This window comes from Chlorocebus sabaeus, chromosome 11 (genome assembly GCF_047675955.1).
Source record: "Chlorocebus sabaeus isolate Y175 chromosome 11, mChlSab1.0.hap1, whole genome shotgun sequence".
In the NCBI taxonomy this organism is placed as follows: domain Eukaryota; kingdom Metazoa; phylum Chordata; class Mammalia; order Primates; family Cercopithecidae; genus Chlorocebus; species Chlorocebus sabaeus.
The window spans coordinates 91,789,480-91,797,504 of NC_132914.1; the positions used below are offsets into that span (position 1 = coordinate 91,789,480).

The 8,025-nt window shown below is 42.8% G+C and overlaps 1 protein-coding gene across 9 annotated transcripts in view; it reads right to left on the reverse strand.

The window, feature by feature from the left end:
• The window catches only part of CEP83 (centrosomal protein 83), a 161,373-nt gene extending 156,144 nt beyond the window's left edge, over positions 1-5,229 (reverse strand). For 5 of the 9 annotated variants that reach the window (XM_008004259.3, XM_037996706.2, XM_008004258.3 and 2 more), the window contains exon 1: positions 4,832-5,228. The gene's annotated coding sequence lies outside the window, so the exon portion shown is untranslated. Of the gene's footprint in view, positions 1-2,672; positions 2,857-4,831 lie in introns of all 9 variants that reach the window. The other 4 variants (XM_073020999.1, XM_037996703.2, XM_037996699.2 and 1 more) reach the window with 2 other exon arrangements.
• Between the last annotated feature and the right edge of the window lie 2,796 nt (positions 5,230-8,025).

Below are 8,025 nucleotides of genomic sequence, written 5' to 3' on the forward strand. Positions count from 1 at the left end.
CTAACACGGTGAAATTCCGTCTCTCTTAAAAATCAAAAAATTAGCCGGGCACGGTGGCACGTGCCTGTAGTCCCAGCTACTTGGGAAGGCTAAGGCAGGAGAATTGCTTGAACCCGGGAAGCGGAGGTTGCAGTGAGCCGAGATCACACCACCGCACTCCAGCCTGCAGACAGAGTGAGACTACATCTCAAAAAAAAAAAAAAAAAAAAAATTACAGTGCCTATTAAATTGTGCTTATTGATCTAAGCTTTCTATGAAGTTCTAGAAGTAATACAAAAATGTTACAAGGAACCATTTCAACTTCATTCACCCCAGCTCTGACTGGCTATATCAGTTGTAGAGAAGTCTGTTATTACATAATAGTTTTTCTGCCCAGAATAATCTTTAATTAAACCAGTATTTTCACATGTCTTTCACCCACAAAATAATTCAATACATACTTATCATGCATCTCTATGTAAAACAATGTGCAAGAAGTTATAATTCGTCAGTACTCTAAAAAACATCCTTAAGACCATATATTGTATGCCCCTTAAGTTTAACAATATCTGAAATAGCTGCCTTAAAACAAAATGCAATCACACTTGAGAGAGGCTGATTATGAACATCAGAGATAGGCAATGCAACTTCATCGGGAAAATCCCTATAGTCTGATGCTACTGTTTTCAAGGGTTGTTACATTATACTGCAATTGTGTTACTGGGCAACAACTCAGAAGCCAGAATGGCAAATTCACTCAAGAAATAACTGAATAAAACAAATATTTACGAAAGCATTCTGAGACTCAACTTCACTTTTTATACCTTCAACTGAAGTAACTCTTTGTTATAAGCATCAGATACAGGATTTTTGTTGAGACTGTAAAAACTACATGGATATTTTATAGACATATTTTGAGACAGATATGTGCTTTCCAAAAGGGAATGGCCAGGTTTAGGTTCCTACTAACTCTGAATTTTAGTCCAAAAGCAATCTGAAGTCACAATATACAGAAGGCAAATAACTGGGCATTTCCTTTCTTAATTTCTTCCATCCTGGATTATAGCTCAGTTAAAAGAAATAGTAGGCCAGGCGTGGTGGCTCACACCTACGATTCCAGCACTTTGGGAGGTCAAGGTGAGTGGATCACTTGAGGCCAGGAGTTCTGAGACCAGCCTGGTAAATGTGGTGAAACACTGTCTCTACTCAAAATACAAAAAAAAGCCAGGTGTGGTGGCATGCACCTGTAGCCCCAGCCACTTGGGAGGCTGAGGCAGGAGAACCGCACGAGCCCACAAGTTTGAGGTTGCAGTGAGCCAAGATTGCACCACTGCACTCCAGCCTGGGAGACAGAGCAAGACTCCATCTCAAAAAAAAAAAAAAAAAAAGAAAGAAAGAAACAGTACTAGACTTGACAGTCAGTGATCTCTCCATGACCTAGAGAGGGGAGTCCTGATGAAAAAAATATATAATAAATAAACTAATATTCTACTAGGAACCAGGAAATTGATCAAACTCCCCAAGCCCACTGAAGAATAGTACCAGCATTCCTGAGAGTCCTTACTGCTGGTATTGCCATGGGAAATTCTCAAATACTCACTTTCTAGGAACAGAATCTTTATTTCTGATTTCCTACTCTTTAATCTTTTTTATAGTTCACTGTTGCCATTTCTCCTTCAGTTACTCTCTTCTCTCAACAACCTTACTTTCACAATACTTACAAAAGGGGGGAGAGTAGAAATGCATATTTGTCATTGTATTAGTCCATTTCATATTGCTATAAAGAATTGCCTGAGATTGGGTAATTTGTAAAGGAAAGAGGTTTAATTGATTCACAGTTCCACATGGGTGGAGAGGTCTCAGAAAACTTAAAATCATGGCAGAAGGTGAAGGGAAAGCAAAGCACCTTCTTTGCAATGTAGCAGGAAGGAGAATGGACATAGGAGGAACTACCAAACACTTCACTTATAAAACCATCACATATCATGAGAACTCACTGTCGCGAGAACAGCATGGGGGAAATTGCTGCCATGGTCTCTCCCCTGACACATGGGGATTATGGAGATTATAATTCAAGGTGAGATTTGGGTGGGGACACAAAGCCTAATCAGTCATCCTTAAGAAATATTTATTCAGCAACTTCTATTTGGAAAAGACTAAGGATACAGCTCATCAAGATCTGAAAGTCCTGCCCTTAATAAGCTTATAATCTAGTTAGGAAGTCAAAAAAGTCAAAATAATACAACAAAAAGTGTAAGTATCAAATAAATATAACTCACAAATACATACTATTCCTATGTATGTATGAGGTCATGGTGGAGTTGAACCTTATAGAAAAGGTACAATTTAGATTTTAAGAAAGAAGGGAACAAGATCAGGACATGCAGACTAATATGGAAGGGATAAAGTACAGAGCAGGTTTAAGGGGATAGTGAAGAAACCAATCTGGGCAGAGACACCTTTTCCATGAAAAACATACGCTTGAAAAGGCAAGGTGAGAGGATTTCGAAGCGTTCAGCTTAAGTCAAGAAATGTGAACTTGGATTAATAGGAAGTTTTTTACATAGATTTACACACATTCCCTAAAAGCACATACAGGTTAAACAATGTGGGCAATTTACTTACTGAACCTAATACATTATGTATGACAAAATTAAAAGCAAGCTCATTTACTTTAGGCAAAGAGACAGTACCTGGGGGTGGGGAAATTCTGACAAGCCACTAAAATTCACTAATCTTTCTGTTAAGATTTCATTCTAAGCTTCTTGAATTAGAACATCCCATGACATAATGCTGATTTCTGATTACTAAGGATTATACGAGTCATTCTTGATTTTTCTTCTTCTCCGTCTTGCCCAACTTTTGAATATTTCATTACTTCAACATCAGCATATAGAAAAGAAAAAAGGAGAGAACTAAAATGAAGTCCATAGATTTTAGCAATACATAAGAGCATCTGACATAAAGAACATTAAACTTCAAGTTCCAATTCCCATTATTAATAGATTTCAAAGAAGTCATTTAGTCTCATCCTGTCTCAGATTTTCTCACATACTTGCTTACTTGAAAGGTTGCTGTTTCAAAAGATCATTCAAAAAGTGTTCTGAAAACAACCTGCCACAAAAATTATATCATTAAGGGTTCAATAAGAGGAGACAGTGAGGTGACTGGTAAACCAAGGATTAAAAACTACCTGTGAATAGGCCAGGCACACTGGCTCATGCCTGTAATCCCAGCACTTTGGGAGGCCAAGGGGGGCAGATCGCCTGAGGTCAGGAGTTCGTGACCAGCCTGGGCAATATGGTGAAATCCCATCTCTACCAAAAACACAAAAATTAGCAGGGCATGGTGGCATGCGCCTGTAACCCCAGCTACTCGGGAGGCTGCGATGTGAGAATCGCTTGAAACCGGGAGGCGGAAGTTGCAGTGAGCGGAGATCACACCATTGCATTACAACCTGGGCGACAAGAATGAAACTCTGTCACACACACACACAAAAAAAACTACCTGTGAATAATCAGTGTTTCATTCTCCCAGTGCTGCATGGAATTCTAAATTGTATTTCACTATTATTTGAGAATGTTCTAAATACAGTCTGCACACTTCATCTGATCTGGAAAGAAAACACTCAAAGTAAGGGGAATACCCAGCATACTCTGTCCTAAATAACCAAAGGACAACTCAAAACCATTTGCAACTCTCAGGAGAGTTCTGTGTGACACCTGTAATATAAAGCATTCTGGCCTGGTGCAGTGGCTCACACCTGTAATCCCAGTAATTTGGGAGGCCCAGGTGGGTGGATCACCTGAGGTCGGGAGTGCGAGACCAGCCTGGCCAACATGGTGAAACCCCATCTCTACTAAAAATACACAAATTAGCCGGGCGTGGTGGCGCGCGCCTGTAATCCCAACTACTCAGGAGGCTGAGGCAGGAGAATCGCTTGAACGCAGGAGGCGGAGGTTGCAGTGAGCCAAGATGGCGCTACTGCACTCCAGCCTGGGCGACAGAGCGAGACTCGGTCTTAAATAAATAAATAAAGCATTCTAACAATTCTGAACAAACTGAGTTTGAAATCAAACCTCAATACAAAAGGTGAGTATTATTTCTAACCACTTACAAGCTAAACTCATAAATATGGAGAATTCTGAATCCAGGTAACTGTAGGATAGATACATTTACTGTGTTTTAAATATCAGACTTGTTTACAGAGATGTTGCTTGGTAACAGAAGCACTGCTTTAACAACCTACTGTTTTAGAGCTGCTCAAAGTCTGAATAGATTTTAAGTATCATACAGACGAAATTCGGACAAGTCTCTCCCCATCCTAGACATCTGTAAGATTTGAAAGAGCTTCCTCATTTCAACTAACTAAAGGCTTTAAAAATACTTAGCAGTGGATATTTTTAAGAGCAAAATGGCCATTGATTATGGTCAAAATAGTTGGACACTGAGGATTCACCAAAGTATTTAAACCCGGCATACGCTAACATATTTTAGGTATTATCTCAGTAATGACAGTCGACATCACAGTTCATTCAAATTGTCTTCAAAGCCAAGGAAAATGGTAGCACAGCTTTTTCGTCATAAATTAGGCTGGAGGTACTTAAACGTTTGGCCAATTACCAAACTGGCTACACAACCACCAAGCCAGAGTGCATCCAAAAGCTCCATAAAGAGTTTCACGTGCGTCCAACTGGCTTCAGAACAAATCTCTCCGCCTACTTTTCTAGCATGAGCTTCCACTACTTTACGAGGAAAATAAAAAAAGGATTCAAGAGCAGTTTGTGGAGGGACAAAATGAGTATTCCAAAATACAAACAAGACGCCGTGCCCAGAAAGAGAGGTTACATACCAGACGCACGCATGCTCCTTGAAACGCGCACACAGAAAACTTAAGTGACAGCAGTTCTGGCCGCGCTCGCCACCGGGGACACCTCCACAGCTCCAACCACCTGCACCCACTCAACTCCGCTTACGGAGGCATTGGGACTAAGGGTTACAGTCCTACAGCGGGATGTCGGCCCAGCCCGCCACGCCTAGCTTTTTAGCTCGCGGCGCAAGCTGAAGAGGAGGAGGGACAAGCGGACCCCTCGGGCTCCTGTCCCTAGGGAAACGTGAAGTATCCCGGGAGAGGTCCGAGGGCAGCGGCGGCGGTGAAAAGCCCCGCTCTTCCGCGTGGACCGCGCTCCTCAGGGGTGCGGCGCCACCCCCCGTGCTGACGTCCGGCCCCGAAGCCGCCTCATCGCACCGCCCCTCCAGCTTGGAGGAGCGGGCTCTGTCCAGCGGCCCAGCGGCGCGCGAAGCAGGAAGTCCCACCCCCACGCCGACGTCACCGACGCCACGGACGCCAGATGCTGCCGGAGCCGTTAGAGGGAGGAGACAAACAAACCGAGGCGGGAGCGGTCACCGGTGAGTGCGGTAGCGGCGGGGCTGGGATGCGTTCCCGAAGGCGCTCCTGGAGGGCCCTGGGTGGACTCAGAGATCCCCAGAGCTTCAGGGGACGGAAAATCGAGCCCCAGGCACTTGCCTCTGGGAGGCAGAGTGACGCGCGTCGTTGGAGCGCGAAGCCGGTCTCCCTAGCCTCCGGCAGACACAGCGTCTCCAGGGGTTTTACTTCTTTACGCGCCTCTGCTTCCCTCTGCCCCACACTCTTTGAGAGCCTCAAATGGTAGTCCTGCCGCCACCCTCTCTCCCTTCGCCCGCCTGCCATCGTCCCCGTGTGTGCAGATATGCGCTCCCGAAGCCGCCTGCTTGCCGCGGCTAGGCATCAGCCCACGAATGGGGAGTTGGCTCAGCTTGCCACGAGGGAACCTCAGGTCAGGACCAACCACCCAGAAGAGAGCCCTCCTCGCCCCCGCACCTCCTGCTCCAAGTCTCCTGTCCTGGTTATCCCAACTTCAGGGCCCACGTGGGGTCACGTGGGGAACTACTTGTCTTAAGGCTGTAAACAGGAGTTGGAAGAGGAGATGCTAGCTTTTGAGAACTTCCATGGTCATCCAAAGGCGGAAACAAAGTAGGCGGTCAAGCCTTTCAAAATACGTGTTGGAAGAAACAGACACCTTCCCATCCCCAGCGTTTGTTCAGTGCCTTGGTTGGGCTTTGATTCTCACTATTTTGTGAAGCAAAGCTTATTTTTACCCCCAAGGTTATGATTTTCAGGCTCTAGTTATTAGGCAACTGTGAGGTGATTTTTTTGTTGTTGAAATGAGGGGAAACGGGCCCTTAGAAAGGACCGTGACTCTTTAGAGAAGAGGGAAAAAAAGGACAGTGGGGTAGTAATGGAATGTTGCTGGATGGATTACATAGATGAGACATGGGAGATAGAATAGAGAATCCAGAAATTCCCGTGTATGTGTGAATGTTTAGTATGGTAACAGTAGCTCACATTTGCTGAGAATTTATGTGTCAAGTAGTGGAGTACTTTTTCAGGTTATCTTATTTAACTCTCACATCTCTGTAAGGTAGGTGCAATTGTTATCTCCATTTTACAGAGTTGCCCAAGACCATTACTTTTAAGCGTTGGAGCCAGACAACTCCAGAAATCTCAGTGGTAACCAGTAAACTATACATTACAAATTACTGGTCAGTAGGAAAAAGATTATTCGGGAAATGGCGGTGGCTCACGCCTGTAATCCCAGCACTCTGGGAGGCCAAGGCAGATAGATCACCTGAGGTCAGGAGTTTGAGACCACCCTGGCCAACATGGTGAAACTTCATCTACTAAAAATACAAAAAATTAGCCGGGCGTGGTGGCGGGTGCCCTGAAATCCCAGCTACTCGGGAGGAGGAGGCAGGAGAATCACTTGAACCCGGGAGGCGGAGGTTGCAGTGAGCTGAGATCACACCATTGCACTCCAGCCTGGGCAACAAGAGCGAAACTGTCAAAAAAAAAAAAAAAGAAAAAGAAAAAAACGCAAGTTTAACTACACGAAGATTATAATCTACAAAGTTAGAAAACAGTGAACCAGTGGAAAATACATTAGAATCATGTGCAAAAAGGATTCATAATATACAAAGAGCTCTTAGAAATCAATTAAAAACTTAAACACTCCAATTACTAAAATTGACAAAAAATGCCAATAGAACATTCCTAAGCCAAGAAAAACAAATATTCAGTTAACAAACGTAAAGTTGTCCCACTTCCAAACAGTTGTTTTTTTGTCTATCATTGTTGATAGGAGTGTGGGATACAATTACTGTCAGGCATTTTTGGTTTGAAGGTGAAATTGGTACAACCCTATTTACCAAAATTTAACATATGCTTTAACCTTTGCCCCATAGCTGTCTCATTTCTGAGGCATATACCCTAAGGAAATAAGAAAATCACAAGGATACTCTTTGCCACCTTTTTTAAAAATAATGCTTCTAGAAACAAGTGTCCATCACTAGGACACTAGTTAAGGAAATTATGGTTGGTACATGTAATGGAGTACTCTTGACCCATTAAAAACTGATGTAAAGTTCTTTATTTGCATTAAAATATGTCCAAAAAATATAGTTTCACCTCAGGAAAAAAAAAAGAATTTAGCAAGTACAGTGCTGTCCTAATGTGAATATATGTGTGTACCTATGTTAATATAAGTGTACAAAAATATCTGGAAGGTCAAAATACAAGTGGTTTACATTTTGTCTTTTGGACTTTTTATCTTGTTGGTGTTTTTTGTAATTTATTATTTTACAAAAAGTTGTGTTTTATTTTGTAATTAAAGCTGTGCCAGTGAAAAGGGAGCCAGTTGACTCTTGACCTCAACAAGTAGGTAACCATGATGAAGTAACTATGTCTGGGGATCTGAGTCTCAGCTTTCTTGTGTCTATAAATTTGATTATATTCATTTACCTATAGTTGGACAAGCTAACCTACCACTTGGACATCATAGTTTTGATTCCCCATATTGGACTGGGTACCCATTCTGTGTGTTCTCTGTGTGCCTGTCATGGTATTTGTCACACTACAGTGTAATTCCCTCTGTGCCAGTAGATTGTTTGCTCCTGCCATACATATACACATGCACATACATCCTTTTTCTGCTACGTGTTACACATTTC